Source organism: Schistocerca nitens, chromosome 4 (genome assembly GCF_023898315.1).
Source record: "Schistocerca nitens isolate TAMUIC-IGC-003100 chromosome 4, iqSchNite1.1, whole genome shotgun sequence".
Lineage (NCBI taxonomy): Eukaryota > Metazoa > Arthropoda > Insecta > Orthoptera > Acrididae > Schistocerca > Schistocerca nitens.
Window position 1 is genome coordinate 617,888,208 of NC_064617.1, and position 21,855 is coordinate 617,910,062.

Below are 21,855 nucleotides of genomic sequence, written 5' to 3' on the forward strand. Positions count from 1 at the left end.
CGTTTCATACATAAGCGCATCATTAAAATGACAAATGTTGTAAATATCAACTCTTGTAACTTCATTTGTTTAAAAGATACAGTACATTTAAATTGCCAGTATTTTCAGTTAAGCATCAGATCATCATTTCCTCCACACAAAACATATTGAACGATGACAGCATGACGCCTTATTGAATCATTAGGTAATAGAATATTTGTTGTAAAGTTTAGTGCATAATAGTTACTTTTGTTCTTCATTTATTTATCAGAAAGCACACTGGTGCAGCCGCACGCCTGGTGTGAACTCTAGCTTTTCTCGTAGATGGCTTGTATTTCGCGATGAGATTGTCAATGATCGAACTGTGTCAAATGAATATGCGCTCGAGTGTAACAGTAACTCTAAGTACGACTACTTTCGCTATTAGATTTCTTTCTGAATAAACGTTCTAACCAAGCCGCAACTGTGAGACCTACATCATTTATGGGTCGTTAATTTAGTTCCTGATATTACTATTCCTGTTTTTATATGTCATATTAACCTCATACAATTTCGCGCCATCAGCCAGACAATTTAACCAAAGGGTCACAAGGTCTAATTTATGGCATGTAATGCGACACGTTCGGTTCAACCCCTAGACAAGTTTGAGCCAAGACATTTGGACGAAGAGGAACCGCATGTAGGCTCGAACATCTTTGGGGTGTTAGCTCGCAAAATGCAGTTTCTGAATGAGTAATACCCTGTCTGATCTTTCCTTATATACATAATACAGGACCTGGTGTTCACTAGCTACAGAGTGGTACGCAAGGTCTAGAATTTACCAACAATTTCCCCTCCAGGAAGCTACGAGCACGCTACATATTTCAGCGTAACCAAGTTCCAAACAGATACGAAATACGTGGCTGAGGACCGACACCCAAATAACAGCATTTGAACTCAGACAAAAGAATGCGGTAAGAAACTTCGACCAACACTTTGGCACGCCAATTTACGAAACATTACATATGTGGGACCCCATTACGGTCGGAGGAGGGCAATGGCAAACCACCTCCACTACGACCTTGCCTAGTTGGCGGTGCGGGTCTCCCGCATCGTTCCCTACGCTCCTCGGATTATGGGACCTTGTATGGAAGCAGCCTACTCACGCCATAGTAAATTCACATCAGTCTTTCCATTGTGTGCCAGCCAGTCCGCTGTAACTAGCTCTGACGTCATAAATGTTGCGCAATACTTTAAAAATCAAGCAAATAACCTAAAACATTTCTAGCATGTCAGGAGTAATACTAAAACAACATGTGTTGAATATCAGTTCGATAATTTTAGCCATTTTCGAAATTTGGACGTTTTTCTGTAAAAATCATTGGCGCAATAGAAAAGAACTAGAGAATTAAAAATTTAAATTTAGATTCCTCTTTCATAGTAATTTAATAAAAACAGTACTTTGGATTTCACAAATTAAAATTTTTGTGGAAATTCATGATTTTCTGGTTTTCGTCTCAAAACTTAAGGAAGCAAGATAGATTAAGTAGGCTAATAAATAAGGCTAGCATGTTTATATTTAAGTAGAATGGAGATCCGCTTTCACCATAAGGATGTGAGAAGTTTCACTTGAATACCTATAAAACTATAGCGATAGTGTATCTCCAAAGGGCCAGTTCAGAGCTCGTCTACTGTGTGCAGTGTAATTAAAATAATTCTCTCGCCCAAAATATTTAACTTAGCCACGTCAAAATTTTACTATGATTACTTACCTGTGTGCTGAATGCACATTTAAATTAAGAGCTTCATCGGCCATCAGCAAAAGAAGCTATGATTTATTCGGTAACCTAAAGTGGTGCATTACTAGTCCAGCGGCTAGTCGGGAGAGCCGATTTGATCAGGCGTTCCCTTAGCCGTCCGCACCGCGGCTATACAAGAACGCTGCGCGAGAAGGCAAGGCCCCAGTTCTCTCCAGACGCTGATTAGCACGCCATCTGTGTCGGGAGTCGCGTCGTGTCGGTATCATTGCTACAAACAGCCTCGGATGCCGTATTAAGTTACTCGAGATACGAACCATGAAATCATTTTCGAGTGAAGTGTTAATTCTGGGATGACTTTAATTATCGATCTTCAGTTTGCGTATTGTCGTATTTTCACGTGCCGCCGCGGGACAGACATTCTACCATTATTTAGCGTGGCGTTTGATGAACCTAATCATCAAATTATGGCGAGCATTCATTTAAATATTTAATTTGGACAGTTATAGTTGCATCAGCGCATTAGACTCTGAACTGCTCTGTTAGTTAGATTGTGTGGATTCGTTTGTTTTCATCTGTGACTTTCAGAATACAGGACTTTTTTTTCACGACTGTTTTTGATTATAAATCCCGGACAATCTCCTAATTCCTCAGAGCTATAAGCTGTAACTATAAGTGTATTCTCAGATGAAGTGGGCACTAGGAATTCTAATTACAGGCTTCACGTTTTGCTAATCACTTTCTGGTAGCCAATATTGTAGTTAGAGAGCCAGTGTTGAGAACGGCGAAAGACAGCATAAATAACATTCAAAAAAAATTATATGACAATAGTATTTTCCAACCTGCCACCCCAAATATGGTGCATCGGCCGGGAAATGAAGTGTTTCTCCATTCAAACAAATTTTATATAACAGCAACATAAAATTCCACCCGCCTCCCCACATATGGTGCATCGGCCGGGAAAGACGACTGAGTAAAAGTGAAAGTGATTTTTAAATATTCGTATTCGCGAGTGAAATGCGACCTGCAGCTGAGTAATAGAACAGTGAATGTGTTACGTGTGCTTGTGGATGACGCAATTGGATTAACGACGCATCTGGATTGACGGAGCTGGCACTGAGTCGAGCGGCGCTGCCGGCATCGCGAGAAGCCAGTTTCGCCACACCGATTTGATCAGGCGTTCCCTTAGCCGTCCGCACCGCGGCTATATATATAAGAACGCTGCGCGAGAAGGCAAGGCCCCAGTTCTTTACTAACCTGCACTAAAAGACTGTCAGCGATGGAACCGTCAAAAGAAACTGGGGTTAAACTTAAATCAGAACCTATGTCTGTTGAGGGAACTGTAAATCCAGACAACGGTTCAAGTGTAAATATGCATGAAAGTAGTAATGTTAAAGTGAAAAATGAAGTATTGTCTCCTGGCAGTAGTGTAAAAAGGGGCAATGATTCAATAATAGAAACCCCTGTAGTAAAGCAGAAATTAGAAATTGTTAATTTATTGGATGATAGTTTATCTGATGAGTTAAAAACGAAACAGTCATCAGAGATGGTAGAGTTTAAACAGGAGAAGTTAGATATGACTGATCAATCAGAAGTTTCATTTAGTTTTGATGATTCTGGTGTTGGAGCTAGTTTTTCATCACCTGAGTGTGATAAAAAGCCAGCTAGTGAGCAACCCAAAGATACTGGGGCTATTGATTTAAATGTTATATTACAAGCAATAGCTGCCAGTAATGCAAAATTGTCAGCCAGTAATGCTGAATTAAAATCTAATATAATTGAGGTAAAGAACAGGATTGTGGCCAGCCAGACCAATTTTAATAAACGGTTTGAGGCAATGGACAATAAATTAGAATCCAATAAAGCTGAATTAGAAAATTCTTTCAAGGCTAGTTGCAGTAAGTTGAAAGAGGATCTGGACAGTTTGAACTATAAAATTGATTACAATCATGAGGATATTAAGAAAAAGGTTGCTCAACAGTTTTCTGAAATGTATAAAACAGTAAAAATCCACAATAAATAAGGAAGCGGGATGGGAGGAGATCAAAAACGAAATAGTTGAAATAGCAAAAGAAAATTGTCTCGTGAAAAGAGTAAGAAGACATCCATGGTGGGACAATGAATGTGATGAGAACCTGGAGAAGAGACAGAAATTGTGGCAGAAATGGAACTCCACAAAAGATCCTCAAGATCTTGACAATTTTAAAATCCAGAGAAGAGAAACAGCTAAGCTTTTCCGTAATAAAAAAAGAAGACAATTTCAGGATAACCTAGAACAGATTGAGGAAGACTTTAAAAGAAATAATTCTAGAAATTTCTACAAAACTTTTAGAAAACAGCTAACCAAATACCAATCCCCAAATTTATGTTTTAAAGATGAAGAGAACAAGCTAGGTTTGACAAACAAGACTAATTGTGAAATATTAGCAAAATATTTCGAGGATCTACTAAATTGTGAACCCCCCAAAGATAAAATGAGTTTTGAAAACCACCGAAATACTAATACCGAGTCAAAACCTCCAGACGCTGAAGAAATAAAACACATAATACACAGTCTAAAAAACAATAAAGCCCCAGGTGAAGACTCCATAGTACCAGAAATCCTAAAAATAATGGATACCAACCTCCCACAAGTTTTGGAACATATGTTTAAGAAGATCTGGGACGAAGAAAGAATTCCTGAAGACTGGCAGTGTGCCCTGATACACCCACTACACAAAAAGGGGGATAAGATGAATGTTAATAATTATAGAGGGATCTCGCTACTACCAGTAGGATACAAAATTTTGTCAAGGAAATTACTTCAAATCGTGGAGCCAGTTCTGGATAAAAAAATAGGTGAATATCAAGCAGGTTTTAGACAAGGTAGATCCTGTGTTGAACAAATATTTAACCTGAAAACACTAATTCGTTACAGAATCTCAAGAGGCCAGAGATTTGCAATAGTATTTGTAGATTTCAAAAAAGCATACGACTCGGTAGATAGAGAAACATTACTGAAAGTATTGGAAGAATTTGGGGTCGATAAGAAAACAATTCAAATTATCAAACAGACGCTAACAAACAGTAAGGCCAAAGTTAAATTTATGGGTGAAATTTCAAGGAAGTTCGAAATTAAAACAGGTGTTAGACAAGGTGATGGTTTATCCCCAACCCTCTTCAACTGCGTACTGGAAAAGATATTGAGAATATGGAAAGAAGAACTCAAAGGCACCAAGAATGACATCAGAATTGGAACAAAAAAAGAAAAAATAGAAGTGGACTGTTTAGCTTTTGCAGACGATCTGGCAATAATTACAGAAAACGAAGAAACAGCTCAGAATTACTTGGAGAAACTACAAGAAGTTTCGGCCAGAGCTGGACTGCAGATTTCATTTGAAAAAACCGTGTATATGTCTAATCATCGAAATAACAAGAAAAATCTTATTACTAAATACGGCAATATTAAGAGAGTAGAAAAATTTAAGTATTTAGGTGAAATAATTCAAGTGAATGGTTTAGACAAGAGTGCAAACCAGGCGAGAGCAAGGAAAATGGAATTTGCTTTTCAAAAAACCAAAGACATATATAACAAAAAAACATTTCGATTCAACCTAAATTAAGACATTATAAAACTGTCATTAGACCAGAATGCCTGTATGCATCGGAGTGCCTAACTCTTAACAAAAAGGGGGAAATAGAAAACATGGAAAGGAAAGAAAGGAAAATTTTGAGAAAAATATTAGGACCGGGAAAGATTGGAGAAGAGTACAAGCTAAAGAGTAATAAGGAAATATACAAAACTATTGAGAAAGTGAGTGATGCAATGCGTAAACGCAGACTAACGTTTTATGGTCACCTGTCGAGGATGGATGGAAACAGACTAACAAGAAAAGTGTTTGAACATAGTAACAGGAACGAAAAAACCAACAATAAATGGATACAGATGGTGAAAAAGGATTTGGCCTATTTTAATGTCACCCGTGAGTCAAGCAGGGACAGGAAAAAGTTTAGACAAATAGTGTACGAAATTAAGTGTTTTCCAGAAGAAACGAAACTAAAGAATAATAACAGGAAATGGTCGGAAGAGCGGAGGAGGAACCATTCGAAAATGATGAGGAAATATTGGGAAGAGAGAAAAAAGATCAAAAAGCCGGGCAAGTGAATTGTTGAACGTGGTCCAAAGATGGCCGAAATCGAAAGAAGAAGAAGAAAATCCGAAGTTGCTGACGTTCGCAGAGACTTCCAAATGGAAGATGCGAAGCTGGAGTACAAGTTAACAGAAAAGATCGAGGCGGAATCTGAACTGTGCTCAGATAGATTTAAAGATGTTAATATAAAAGTAAAAATATGTCAAGCAGAAGTAGACGCAATCAAAACTGATACTACTCATATTGTGCAAAGAGTAGATAATGTTGAAATGAAAGTAGAAAATATTAGTACTAACATTGCTAACATTGAGAGTAAAGTAGCTTCAGTAACTTCTGGTAATGGTAGTATACAACAAGTTGTAGCTGCAAACGCCGCTTTTATCGGTTGTCGGCAGTTCTTGCGGTTCGATCCAGATAAAAATATCCACCCGTTAGATTTCTGGAACGATTTTGAAGATGTGATTCCACCAACTTGGTTTGAACGAGAGAAAATCTCATTTATTAGAAGCCATTTAGCAGGTGACACCATGCGTTGGTCAGCTGATGTTATGTTGAAGTGTAAAACATTAGCGGAGTTTAAAACAGCTTTCATTAATGAGTATTGGTCTAGCAATAAGCAAAATGAAGTGTTGAGAGAATTTTGGAGTGGAAAACGCTTCAATGCAGGAAAGGAATCTATTAAAGAATTTGCTAGGTCATGGATCTCACGTTTGTCACATTTGGGCGAAAAGCTAAAACCGGAAATGATTATACTAGGTCTTGAAGCCAAACTGCCATGGTATTGGCAAACTAGAATTATATCTGCCCCTAGAGACAATCTGGATCGTTTCATTGAATATTTGGAACGTGTAGAACGTGTTGCTGCCAATGAGGAGCAAGCACGTAATAACAGAAATGCTAATAACAATAGTAGTAATTTTAGGAACGAGTAGAATGGCAATGTAAACATCAGAACAGTAGGTGTTCGCCATCCTAAGAGAGGTAGGAATTGGAGAAATAATAATCAGAACCAACAATGGCAGCCAAGTGATAATAATTTTGTTCCAAACAGAATTATGCATGTAAACAACAGTACGGAAAGTAATGCTGTGCCAGTTAACTATAATGAAAATAAAGGAAACAATAGTAGGCCGAGGCAGGAAAACTAGTTCCCGTCTATGAGGACACTGGCGCTCACCAGGCGGTTACTTTTCCTAAGCCAGTAGTTACGGGAATTGGTAAGACAGATCAGAATACTCAGACTGAACATGTGGATGAAGTGTCGGTAGAATCTAAGGATACAGCAGAAATATTACATCACTCACAGTATTTGATAGATACCGTGTTAGAGACGCTTTCTAAGTGGGAAGAGAAAGAGAAGGCGCAGCAGTGTAACGATAGGGAGGAGCTACAAAATACTGAATTGTCAGGTGAAGAAGCAGAAGAAATTCATGCTTATATTTACGATGAGGATGATGTGCTCTTATCTAAAGTGCCTGTGCAAGATGTTGATAATGTACTAATAGATTTAGGACAAAAGATAAGTGAGAATGTAGAGGGTAGCCTGTTGGGGGTCGATGAACCCAGTAGCTGTGACCAGTTGTCACTTGAGAAGGAAACCGACGATAATAGTGAAAGTGGTTTAGCTGTAACTAGTGTTATGCCCGGTCTGGAGGCGCAGAATCGCTCAGACTACAGTAATTGGGTCATGTTCAGCAAACTAAATGGAATGAAGTCGTACGGTGTTTCGATTTGAAATTAATAGACTGACTGGAAAAGGCAGCTGAAAATGTAATTCAGGAAACCCCTACACACTGTGACCAAAATGTAATGAAGACAGATGTCGATCACTTTAGTTGGAGACAAATCCAAAAGGAACTATTGGATGAGTTTGAGGAACCACCTGTACAAATTCGAATAAGCCACCCTATAATAATAATGAATATGTTGGGTATCAATGTGCGTTGTCTCTTAGACAGTGGAAGTGAGGTGAGTGCGATATCTCAGTCCTTCTTTGAAGCATTACCTGGTAAAGACAAGCTTACAGTAATGAGGGTATCAGGACTAATAATAATTGGTGCTACTGGCAAGGTGTCAAAAACAGTAAAGCAAGAAGCTTTGCTGCCCTTTAACATTAATGGTAATTTAATTGATCATCCATGTTTAATTGTAAACAATCTCAGTATTGAGGTTTTAATTGGCATAGATTTCTTGTCAAAATATCAGAGTGTTGTTGACTTTGAAAGAAGCCAGTTAAAAATGGCCTTGCCAATAACCGGAGTAATTACAGAACCTTTTAGTGATAAACATGTAGTAACTAATAATGCTGAAACTTGGGAGCTGCCTATACGAGTTCTGAAAAATAGGAGGTATTGGGATGAAGGTGTTAGTCTTAGTACAAGTAAGCTAAACACAGAAGAAGAAGAAGCAATTATTTTGGACAAAATAGAAGCTAAATTGCAGGAAATCGATAAAATTTCAGCTAATCAGAAGGAAGAACTGAGACAGGTTCTAAAAAGGCATCATAAGGTATTTTCAGATCGACGTGGCGTGGTCAAAGGTTATGAATGAATGCTGTAGGGAGGAGGTTGTTCTGTAACCTCTACACAGTGTGGCAGCTGTGCAGTCCCAGCTGTGTGAGATCTTCTTTCCATTTCAGGTCTCACTCATTCTTCATCTTTCATGTCCACAAAAATTTTCGACCCCTTCTTTCCAATATGAAAAATTTACTGAAACCAATGAATGCAGTAGGGAGGAGGTTGTTCTGTAACCTCTACACGGTGTGGCAGCTGTGCAGTCCCAGCTGTGTGAGATCTTCTTTCCTTTTCAGGTCTCACTCAATCTTCATCTTTCCTGTCCCCAAAAATTTCGACCTCTTCTTTCCAACACTAAATTTTCCGTTATGATTATCAAGCCAATAATAAGCTAATGAATGCTGTAGGGAGGAGGTTGTTCTGTAACCTCTACACAGTGTGGCAGCTGTGCAGTCCCAGCTGTGTGAGATCTTCTTTCCATTTCAGGTCTCACTCATTCTTCATCTTTCCTGTCCACAAAAATTTCGACCTCTTCTTTTCCAACACATTAAATTTTCCGTTATGGTTATCAAGCCAATAATAAGCCAATGAATGCTGTAGGGAGGAGGTTGTTCTGTAACCTCTACACAGTGTGGCAGCTGTGCAGTCCCAGCTGTGTGGGATCTTCTTTCCATTTCAGGTCTCACTCATTCTTCATCTTTCCTATCTACAAAAAAAAATTTCGACGCTTACTCTCTAATAAAAAAATTTTCCGTCATGAATATCAAGCCATGAGTTCTGTAACCATTCTATCCACCGATTAGTGAAGAAAAATACCTAATGTGACAAATCTAACAGTGACGTAAACAATAGAGGAGTATGACGTACGCAATGGTTAGCACACTGGACTCGCATTCGGGAGGACGACGGTTCAATCCCGTCTCCGGCCATCCTGATTTAAGTTTTCCGTGATTTCCCTAAATCGTTTCAGGCAAATGCCGGGATGGTTCCTTTGAAAGGGCACGGCCGATTTCCTTCCCAATCCTTCCCTAACCCGAGCTTGCGCTCTGTCTCTAATGATCTCGTTGTCGACGGGACGTTAAACACTAACCACCACCACCACCACCACCAGAATGACGTAATTAAGATAGAAATGTATTTGAGTAACAAGTATGTATAGAACCCTGGTAATATTGTAAGTACAAAGTGTTGTTTTATTGGAAATGGTCCCACAATAATATTTTAAAAAGATGTACAAATTCGTGTTCAAGCCAGATCTGAAATGGCAGTGAGACCTAGTGTATGCATTAGAGCTAACTACTAAATAGTAAGAGAGAGTGCTAAGTGTTATGAAAAATATGCAGATAAGTTGTAAGAATAAACTCACCTTGTGTAGCAAGGAATGGCCGTGTAATAGAATTGAACAGTGTTTGTGGTTGAGACGTGAAGGACACGTCCCTGAAGTATTTATAAGGTTGGAGCTGGCCGTTATTTGGTGTAGTGTGTGACAGGACACACCTACATGTATTGAGGTTATGAGTTGAAGGCGTGAATGCGACCATAGGTACCCTTATGTTAGATGAGACAGAGCAGCTCATGGTGTCCTATAGGTTTAAGGAATTTAGCATTATGCTCGTCCATAATTACTTGATGCACTTTAGTGGTAGGTCGAGAGAGACTACCTGTGGTTTCAGTGTCCGATCGAGTGGAAATGAATTGCCACATGAGCAAACTGATCAGCTGCAATACACTATGGATAAGAAAAAAAAGTGCTATCCTATGCTTTAAATGTTAATAGAGTGAGTATTACTTAATTTCATACACTAGCAAAGTAAATAAGTAACATAATGGTAGACGTGAAACATTATTGATAGCTCAGCATAAATACACTTCAAAGTAAGTAAGTACCTAATTGCAGATGTGGAACTGACACAGCAGCAGAGGACCTATAAGTGGATTTTGTAGTCAACTAAACGTAGTTTGTATTGAACACTCAGAACTGTACTATTACCAAAAGTTACTCACATGTACAAAGAAGCTGAGAAAACAACTACTAATCAGATATACTCATACTATCTCTAAGAATAAGGTAATCAAAGATGAGTCAGCTAAGTGAATAAAATACAAATGTATCAAGAATGTACCGAGCATTGGTTCAGTGTTCCGGCCCAGAAATAATAAATCGATGTTAAATAGGATTCATGATTGTATGCCTTGAGCATAAATTTTCTCTAGTAAGTGACTAACGGCGTTTTAAGCCATTTGTTTACCGATTTTATGACAATTAAGTAAATTGAAAAAGTTCTGTTAACTTTGTTCCAGCAAAATATTGAAGGATAAAATGTATATATCCCCATTTCATTGTGATCCACCCTTAGATATTAAGTGAACAGAGTCTGAGGCACTCTTTTTGTTTGTTCTACAGGACAAACCAAATAATGGCAGCCTGGTAGCTGCGTGAAAGCGTGGAATGACTTGGACACAACTCACAGTGACCCCTCCCCTTTCTCCATGTAATTTAGAGTGAACGTGAAGAACGCACACCATAGCAACTTCCCCTCCCTACTCTTATGAATGGAAGTGTAGGACACCAGCCAAAGCGGCTACAACCACGTGTGTAAAAATCATTTGTAAAATTCTCTTTCAGGTTTAGAAAAGACTGCTAAGATATAATCATCTGTTTATGTATCATGAATAACTTATTTTCTTTGAATTTGTGTATGTAAACATGTATTTAATGTATTTAAGATTGTCATAATTTTTCATATTTTATGTGTTTGTTTGTCTAAAGCAATATGTATGCTAAAGTGTTTCATTGACTTTGCTTAAAAATTTGAGTAATAATGTTGCTTAAGAGGCAGTGGACATGCCCGCAATTTAAATAATTAATGTAGGTAATCAGTTTTCTTTTAATGTTTCTACATGTTTACATTTCAATTTTAAATTCTCATAGGAAGTTAAGCTGTACTCTTGCTTCCCTTTTTGTAATTAATTTTTTTTTCGTTCATTAACATTCATAAACAAAAAATTTAAGTAGAGGGTGATGTATGGAAGCAGCCTACTCACGCCATAGTAAATTCACATCAGTCTTTCCATTGTGTGCCAGCCAGTCCGCTGTAACTAGCTCTGACGTCATAAATGTTGCGCAATACTTTAAAAATCAAGCAAATAACCTAAAACATTTCTAGCATGTCAGGAGTAATACTAAAACAACATGTGTTGAATATCAGTTCGATAACTTTAGCCATTTTCGAAATTTGGACGTTTTTCTGTAAAAATCATTGGCGCAACAGAAAAGAACTAGAGAATTAAAAATTTAAATTTAGCTTCCTCTTTCATAGTAATTTAATAAAAACAGTACTTTGGATTTCACAAATTAAAATTTTTGTGGAAATTCATGATTTTCTGGTTTTCGTCTCAAAACTTAAGGAAGCAAGATAGATTAAGTAGGCTAATAAATAAGGCTAGGATGTTTATATTTAAGTAGAATGGAGATCCGCTTTCACCATAAGGATGTGAGAAGTTTCACTTGAATACCTATAAAACTATAGCGATAGTGTATCTCCAAAGGGCCAGTTCAGAGCTCGTCTACTGTGTGCAGTCTAATTAAAATAATTCTCTCGCCCAAAATATTTAACTTAGCCACGTCAAAATTTTATTATGATTACTTACCTGTGTGCTGAATGCACATTTAAATTAAGAGCTTCATCGGCCATCAGCAAAAGAAGCTATGATTTATTCGGTAACCTAAAGTGGTGCATTACTAGTTCAGCGGCTAGTCGGGAGAGCCGATTTGATCAGGCGTTCCCTTAGCCGTCCGCACCGCGGCTATATATATAAGAACGCTGCGCGAGAAGGCAAGGCCCCAGTTCTCTCCAGACGCTGAATAGCACGCCATCCATGTCGGGAGTCGCGTCGCGTCGGTATCAGTTACTCGAGATACGAACCATGAAATCATTTTCGAGTGAAGTGATAATTCTGGGATGACTTTAATTATGGATCTTCAGTTTGCGTATTGTCGTATTTTCACGTGCCGCCGCGGGACAGACATTCTACCATTATTTAGCGTGGCGTTTGATGAACCTAATCATCAAATTATGGCGAGCATTCATTTAAATATTTAATTTGGACAGTTATAGTTGCATCAGCGCATTATACTCTGAACTGCTCTGTTAGTTAGATTGTGTGGATTCGTTTGTTTTCATCTGTGACTTTCAGAATACAGGACTTTTTTTTCACGACTGTTTTTGATTATAAATCCCGGACAATCTCCTAATTCCTTAGAGCTATAAGCTGTAACTATAAGTGTATTCTCAGATGAAGTGGGCACTAGGAATTCTAATTACAGGCTTCACGTTTTGCTAATCACTTTCTGGTAGCCAATATTGTAGTTGAGAACGGCGAAAGACAGCATAAATAACATTCAAAAATAATTATATAACAATAATATTTTCCAACCTGCCGCCCCACATATGGTGCATCGGCCGGGAAATGAAGTGTTTCTCCATTCAAACAAATTTTATATAACAGCAACATAAAATTCCACCCGCCGCCCCACAATCTCATCATCATCATCATCACATATATGGGAAAACATCATAACAAAGCATTACAGGACACAGCATGTAAACAGCAAATGAGCAAGGAACAGTAATGACTACCTTTCTGAGGGTCACGTGGGCTCGGAATAAGCCTCACGCAAGAAAGTACTATCATTTGCATGAACTGATTTACAGAAAGTGACTTAATTAATTACACAGAGATAGTTATGTACTGATAAACAGGACATATCACCCAAGTACTACAGCAGCGGCAAGCTCTGTCACAGGCAACGTCAACGACACCAGTCCATCGACGAGTATCTATCCACAAGACAGCGAGCCAGCTGCCCTTCACTCCTCGTTGCCGCTCTAAGAAGAAACATCACTAACTTCACATAGTTTGACGAGAAAAAAAAATGCACTTGCAAGGTATCAGCCGCAGCAATGGATCCCCTGCGAAAATTTGGCCTAACTGTGATACTACGCAGTAAAGAACTACTGAACGTAAAGCTGTTAAAGATGCAGTTTGCCATTCGCTCTGCCCAACTGCAGCCACCTAATGACCAAGCGCGAGGTACTGCACAATTGAGTGAGTAAGGGAACTGTGTTCATAACGTCGGTGAACCAACAAGCAGTAGCGCGTCAATGCATGACGAGCACGGAGCACAAGACACTGCAGTTTCTGATTTACCGACACCGCCTTGAGGAATAAGGTATTGTCAGTCGCTGTGAAACGTCCCCTTTGAAAAATTACGAAAATGACATTGCTGGAAAACCTCTTACGTTATTTGATTTTCAAACAGCTGAGCAAAACTGAACGTACTCAGACATTTCTCTCTTCACGTACTCTTATCACCACTAAACTGACACACAATATTTTTAGCGCAACGCAATCTGACTTTCAATAATCCCTACAAAAGAATGGCCCTGAATAACAATAACCTATACCTTTCATGAATCACTTATCTAACAAAAATCGTCGTTACTCGAACTACTGCAATACAGCGAGCACCAATACTGCCAGCTAAATAAAAGATTCTAACTACTGAAGGCACTAACTGCTGATAGGCATAGTTAGCAAATGAAAGATTTTGATAGAGAACAAACAATGTATTTACCTTAATAGCGTTCAAAAGTCATCATATATATATATATATATATATATATATATATATATATATATATATATATATATATATATCAATTCATGACATCCATCTTTACAAATTTCCTTTTCCTGGCGGACACACGTCCAGATCGTCCGCTTGTAGCAACTCTGAAAAATCTGGCATCTCTCTCTCCACATCCACTACTGCTGGCGGCTCACCTCCAACTGCACAACGCTACGCGCTGTTCACATCCCACTGCCCAACACTACAATAGCGAATATTCCAACAATGCCAACCAGCCACAGACTGCACACAGCACAGTCAATGATTTTCATACAGAGCGCTACGTGGCGTTGCCAACATAAAAACCTAAACAGCCGACTTACAGCTGGATGTATTTGTCTTACACATATTGATGATTTTTGTCCGGTAAGTCTTCTTGGCGTTGAAATTAGCTTCGCCCAGCGTAACAACGTCCACCAAATGCAATGTCTTCTTTACAGTCATTTGTTTGCACCAGTATTTCGGCCGGTCATCTAGTAGGCTTCTTACCGAAGCGGCTACAGCAGTGTGTGGTTGGTTCATTTTGAACATCCACTGAATTACTGTTTTGTCACTGAAAGACTTGCGTTGTTCATTGTGTCGAAGTGTGCCGTCTCCAACCTGTAGCTGGAGTCAGAGATTTCTTTGCTTTGAACATCTATATGCTGCGATCCACAAATGCATTGTATATGAAAGGAATGCCTGAGTCTCTCATTAAGAAGTAGTGTAGCGCTATTTAAATATTCCTGTAAACCGTCATTGGGTTTTGATTATAAAGCTGACTCTGTTGAAGTGAAGTAAATTTGCAGAAGTTGCTCTGTTCGTCAACGTTATTAGCTTGATAAATAATAATTCTTCAGTTTCTTAGATTTATACAAAAACATTGTTAAAATATATTGAACGTGTACATGCGGGAAATTGACATGTTACATTCTCGTATTACTCACCTCTTTCTCGTGCAGAATAACATGTGTTCTCGAACAAAATTTCAAAACAAGGTGAGCAGACGTCATCCTCTCCACTGTCCTCTTCCTTCTCTTTCAACATGCCGCGAATATGCGAGGTCTTCTTGTCACCCCGCTGTACACTTTTTCGCGCTGGGGCTTTAGGCAGTTGCACTGGAGCGGATCGAGTGACATGCAACCGACGCTGGCTAATGATTAAAAGTTGTACGTTCAGAAGGACGTAACTGCTTATACCATAACTGTGTTCATACTTCGCGCTGAATCAACTTCTTAAAATGTGGGATCAAGTTGGTGTTCTTACCTTGCAAGTCCTTCACCTGAGAAGCTAAGAGAACCTACTTAACTTCTGGTCACAGATTGCGCTCAGTTCTACAGTCATTTGTGTTAGTAAACCAAAGCTAACGTGATATCTTTCATCTACTAAAGCCAAAGTGCACGGAGAAATGGAAAAAAACGTTAACGATGCACGGAAAGATCTTAACTCGACATGTAGTATATACATGCGAGCTCTATTAAAACTGATATGAACACTATTATGTCACATAAAAATCTAATTACACACTGTCACCGAGTAAGCCCCACATAATATGAAACTTTCAAGATCAATGAATGGGAGGCGGGCGACGGAAATTCTTTCTAGATCCTAGCAGATAACGTAAGACGGAAACGACAACCCAGTTGAAGGTGGATGGATGCAGGAGCGTCCCTGAAGATGATCATGAACAAATGAACCCTTCGGAAGAAAACTTTCTACATCAAGTTATGTCGAAAGTCTGATGACGGAGTCTCTACGCATGAAGAATTCATAGTTCATTGATGCTATCTAAAATCCTGAAGCAAACCATTGGAAACTCAAGATACAAGGAATTTACACCATACGAATTTATCTGGAAAAGGAATAAATAGTGGACAACATGGAAGAAGCGAAATTCATAACGAACAACAGCCCTGTATCCTGCAGCGGACGTCAAATATCACACAATGATTAATCCTCATCGAAAGGTTCAATTCATCAAGCTAAGCTAAAGTTTTCCCAGTCCAAATGCATGTAATATAGATTACTTGCGATGTGAATTCACAAATACCCAGCAGAGATCTATTCAAGGAACTGGGAATACTAACAGCTGCTTCACGGGAAAAAATCCCAGCCCCAAGAAGGAGTTGTGCGACACAAACGAAAGTTGGTAGGCGTGTGTCCACATCTGAAAGATGGCCTCTATTAAAATTTCGCGCCAGTTGCATAAGAATGGCACTAGTAGCGCCACTGTAATGATGCAAATCAGCCAACGTCTTGCTGCATCAATAGAGTCCCAGAAGGCTGTCGCCTGGAATTTACCAGCTGAGGGTGCGGCTTTGAACTTTTTCTTCTGAGTCGGTAGGGCGCCAATCCTTTTGTTTCCGGTAAGAAGTGATGAACCCATGTTTCGCAGCCTGTGACGATATTAGACTGAAAATTTTCATCATCAGCCTCGTAACGAACAAGCAATTCCGCACAGATGGTCTTTCGTTCCTGTTCGTTATTTGGCGAGGAATCCAGAGCGTACACACCTCCGAGTACCCCAACTGGTGGACGGCTGTGTCAGCACAGCCAACAGAGATTTTGAGTTGATTGTGATCCGTCGGTGGCCTCGAATGATAGTGTCGGCACGTTCCAACACTGCAGGAGTGACTGCTGCATGCCGGCACAGGGGAGATCGGACAGGTTCGAACGACCTTGTTGCGATCTTGGCAGCCGCCTCGCACAACGGCTCACCGTACGTTTGTTCACTGTCAGGTCCCCGTAGATATTCTGCAAGCTTCTATGAACTCGATGCTGTGGTTTTCCGCCAAACAACACTCAATGACAGCTCTCCATTAACACAGCGCCACCACCGATCGGAACTTCATGAAATTATAGGAGCTGAAGCGGGAATATTCCACGACGTTCTTCAACAAATTCCGAATTTTCTCAACCGAAATTGGTGGAGAAAAAAGTTTTCGCATTACATCTTGAATGTACCTCCTACTTCTACATCATTGTCAGGAAGGTAACAGATGTGTTTAACATTTTAAAGAACATAGTTCTTGTATAGGAAAACAGCGATCTGTAATTGTTATAAATAAACTGGAAGCAGTCTTGATCGCTTAACTTTTTTAATGCTGACCGGTTTCGATCTTTTTATCAGATCATCTTCGGACCATGTATTTCTGCTTCCAGCACACCACCAGCCACAAACAAGAGGACTGCCATGCGCCACCGCCTCCGGCAGACATTCATGGTCCAAAGATGATCTGATAAAAAGATCGAAACCAGTCACCATTAAAAAAGTTAAGCGATGAAGACTGCTTCCAGTTTATTTATAACAGAAGTGTGACTGTGAAAAACGTCAGTAAGACAGTGAACCCGGAAGCAGCCGTCAACGTCCGCTCGCCGCGTCGAAAGATTTTACTAATACCCTTTACAGTGTGGTCGTTCACTGGCAAATAAGCGATATTCTGAAACCAATAACTCGCCATGGCCTCCTTCGTTATCAAGTATTGTGCAGGTAAGTATCATACACTTCAAACTATGCGTTTCGTTGTCGAGGTAGCAAAGACGGAGATTCCACTGCAGCAAGAAAGCTGCATAAATTGGCACCGTTTCACTACTTTTTCCATAGCTGCTGAAGATTAGACGGGTAGATCACATAACTAATGAGGAGGTATTCAATAGGATTGGGGAGAAGAGGAGTTTGTGGCACAACTTGAATAGAAGAAGGGATCAGTTGGTAGGACATGTTCTGAGGCATCAAGTGATCACCAATTTAGTATTGGAGGGCAGCGTGGAGGGTAAAAATCGTAGAGGGAGACCACGAGATGAATACACTAAGCAGATTCAGAAGGATGTAGGCCGCAGTAGGCACTGGGAGATGAAGAAGCTTGCACAGGATAGAGTAGCATGGAGAGCTGCATCAAACCAGTCTCAGGACTGAAGACCACAACAACAACAACAGCTTCTTCTTTGTCAGGCGAAGTCACAGAACATTTTCTACTCTCCTTAATGAGGGTATCGTTCCTCTGTACTGTGTGTGTGTGTGTGTTTTGGGGTTTACGGGCCCTCAAAAGCGAGGTAACGTTGGAGGCTCCGAGAAGCTGTTCGTGGGCGATGCTGTTCTCTTAGCAGAACGTTGTAACGTGAAACGACTGCGGTGAAATGCAAACTAGCTGAAGTTCGATGACTGGTACAGGAACTGACAGTCAACCGTGGCTGTTAATAAATGTTACGTACAGCGCATAAAGAGGCGAAGACATCGGCTGCTTTTCGACTACCGATCAGCAATACGTTACTGGTAAGAGTGACAAGAAGCCGTCCGGAGCGACATAACTTGGAATGACTACTAAAGCTAGCTGTAGGAAACGCTGATGCCATGTTAATCCTCACTGGAAGAATCTTAAGGAAATCTTATTCATCAATGAACGACGTAATTTATTAGACACTTTTCGATAGATTCTTGAGTACTGTTCTTAAGTATGGAACCCTTAACAAGGTAGGGTCAATACCCGAATAGGGAGGACCCGAAGAAGGACGTTTCGTCGCAGATTCGTTTTCAAAGCGCGACAGTGCTAAGGAGATGTTCAACAAAGTCCAGTCACAGACGCCACAAGAGTAATATGGTAGCGATATGACAACGGTCTGTGGAAATAATATCGATTTTCCACAACGATATTACGCAGTTAATATGTCGACAGTACCCTTGAATTTTCCTGTTTAACAAGCTTTCATAATTCAATTTTCTGTTTTCCTTTACTGGATGTTGGCTATAAGTAATCATTGTTCTTAATAAACCCTTTCAAATGGACTTAACAAAACAGATACCGCAACATTAACATATACAGGTGCACTCACTGCACTATTCTGGAAGAAAACACGGAAAAGTGAAAAGTAAACAAAAGAATTACGAAACAAGAGAAAAAGAATTACACTCTTCTTGTATTTAAAGATGTTTTGATAGGCATTCCGAGTCATATTAACCGCGCAAAACACACAGTTCACATTTAATTCCTTGTATTGTCAATCGCGTTTGAATTCCTACTGCTGCATACTCTAGTATGAAAAAACAAATAAGTTAAATATATTTGAATTTTTTTTGTAAATTTTAATCTGAATATTATATATATTGTGTTTCATACTAGAATGTCGTGTTCCCAGTTTGGCACAGCTTTGCCACAGGAAACACGAAAGCGGTCGAAGACGTCCATCTTCCGGTCGGCTCCTGATCGTTGTCAGAAGGAGGCTAGTTTTTGATTAGGCAAAGGCTTCTATTATTTGGAAAAGAACAACCCGGATTTCTTTACGTAATCAGTATGAATTTTATAATTATCTAAGGGACCTTTAACAATGAACAATAAAAAAATTGCATTTTCAAATGAAATCATTAATAAATGGGGCAGCTATGAGTTGTATAGAAGACAAGGAGCGGCCTTCTGTCAACGATCAGGATGCCGCAGTATTTTCTGCTGTAGTAAAGGCTGTTTGACATTTATAAAAATAATATGACATGGAGGTAAAAAAAAATAAAGGAAAAGAATAGAATAAGAAATCTGGTAAACACTAAATATATTCTAATAATTCTCACAAGCGATTAGAGCTTCTTTACAAACAGTATAACTTACATGAGTAATTTTCTAACTGAATGGTGCGATCAGATTTCAGCCTGTCCTGTACTAGCTCCTTGGTTCACGGTTTCGTCACAAATTACAGTCATTACTTTTCTCCTTCCTTCAAGACAATTCTTGCACCGTTCAACACCTTCATAACAATAACTCGCCGGTTTACAGTATCGAACTTAAATTACTCGAATTTTATTAATTAATAATGTTGTCTGCACGCTGGCAAGACCGCTCACTTTTATGGCTTAAAGTCGACCTTCTTTACGCTTTCACATTACAAGCAGAAGTACATTAAAATCTGAAGATCTACAAAGGTTTTTTACTGTCATCTTTTATTTAGATCGAAGCGGAACCTCAGTTCAGCTTCTGTTAAAATGTTTCTTTGACTGCGCAATCGATATATTAGCGTCCGCGCTAGATGCGCATCTTTACAGTTACGTAAATTATATAAAACAAATGTCTTTCAAAGAATATGTCTCATCTCATACGTTGATCATTTAATGTACAGATAGGTGAATGCTTTTCCAAGGGTAGTCACGGCTTTCATACTACGGAAACCCCAATAATATTACAATACGCATGCCTAGATAAATAGTTCGCTCCTTAACTGCGACATTGTTAGCAATGTGAATTCCTCTCATCTGTCAACCACCGTTATAATTAATGCTATCCTGATCGATAAGCGGCGTGGAATACCCTTTGCTCAATGTATGTATTTGTCATGTTTAATTAATCGCGCGCTGTATGTTCCATCGTTGGTCTTGTATTTCTGATATTTACACATACACATAGCGAGCATTTAATCTTTAAAAATGAAGTAAATAAATGTACTTTTATTGACATGATTTATTACAAAAACCCCTCCCTCCTCACACACACACACACACACACACACACACACACACACACACACACGAGCAAGAATTGCAGAATAGACTGCATTGATGTTATAAGCGGGCTCGTGGTTTGTCACAGCCGCTTTCATATGTTTCCTCAAATTAATTAATTTCGACATCCATCCCGTAAATTTCCGCTGAGTATATTTCTTCTTGGCCAGAAATTGCCCGTGGCTTGCGCAGATCGCGAGCAGAATGTGTTTCACGCAATATCTTTGACTTACATCCTCATCGCCTTCAATTAGACATGCTGCAAAACATGAAATATTGAAAGAAAAGCTGCGAACAATCACAGTAAGAGATTTAATCACTCCATATTTCAATAGTTAAATTAATTTTCATATCAAATTCTCAATTCACTACAGTTACAATCAACTACACTTGCTACATTCAAGACACTACCTCTGAGAACGAACAAAGAAAACCCTTTCTAACAGGTAGTATGTCTGTTTCTCAGTGTCCGCCAACCAACAATGCCGTAAGACTTTCCTCTTCCTTTTATTGAAATATTACAAACATAGTGACAAGTTCTGTTTACGATGATGAAGGTAGATAACGGTCATGCGCTGTTCTCTCAAAAGTGAACCAGAAACGCTCAATAATAGTGATACCTCCCGACTGTGGTGACCAGGAGATCCTATAATTCATACCCGTGCTCACGAAACACGTCCTGGACGATGGGAGCTATTCGGCTTGGAACACAGCATCACCATTGGGGAACCGAAACTGTACCATGGGATGGATGTAATCAGCCAATATGGTCACAAGATGCAACAACTATCTTCCACCGCTCCTTACTCCAGATTTTACGACTTCGGCAACACGTTTTCCTGTTACGGGCTTTTGTATCGCTGACGAAAATGGCTCTGAGCACTATGGGGCTTAACATCTGAGGCCATCAGTCTCATAGAACTTAGAACTACTTAAACCTAACTAACCTAAGGACATCACACATATCCATGCCCGAGGCAGGATTCGAACCTGCGACCGTAGCGGTCGCGCGGTTCCAGACTGAAGCACCAAGAACCGCTCGGCCACCCCGGCCGGCATCGCTGACGAACGGTTTTGGAATTTCAGCTCGCCCAGAAAATTCTCTGCTTCATGTTGTTTTGGTGCTGACAAGGTTTACGAGTGCGACATTCAGTTCCACAGAGTATTTTGCAGGTGCCGTCCTCTTATTTTTCGTCGCAGTCCTCTTCAAAGACCGTCTCTCACAATCAGTCAACAGACACTTTCGCCCGTATTGTGACTTAGAAAATACCATTTTTGTGCTTTCCCTGCATGCGGTGTAAATCTTTGATATGGTTCCTCGAACGTCCAACACTTCTGCTCACTT

The 21,855-nt window shown here is 39.5% G+C and overlaps 1 protein-coding gene across 1 annotated transcript in view; it reads left to right on the forward strand.

Moving 5' to 3' along the window:
• The window catches only part of LOC126251401 (probable chitinase 10), a 406,321-nt gene that overhangs the window by 221,802 nt on the left and 162,664 nt on the right, over positions 1-21,855 (forward strand). The window lies entirely within an intron of this gene.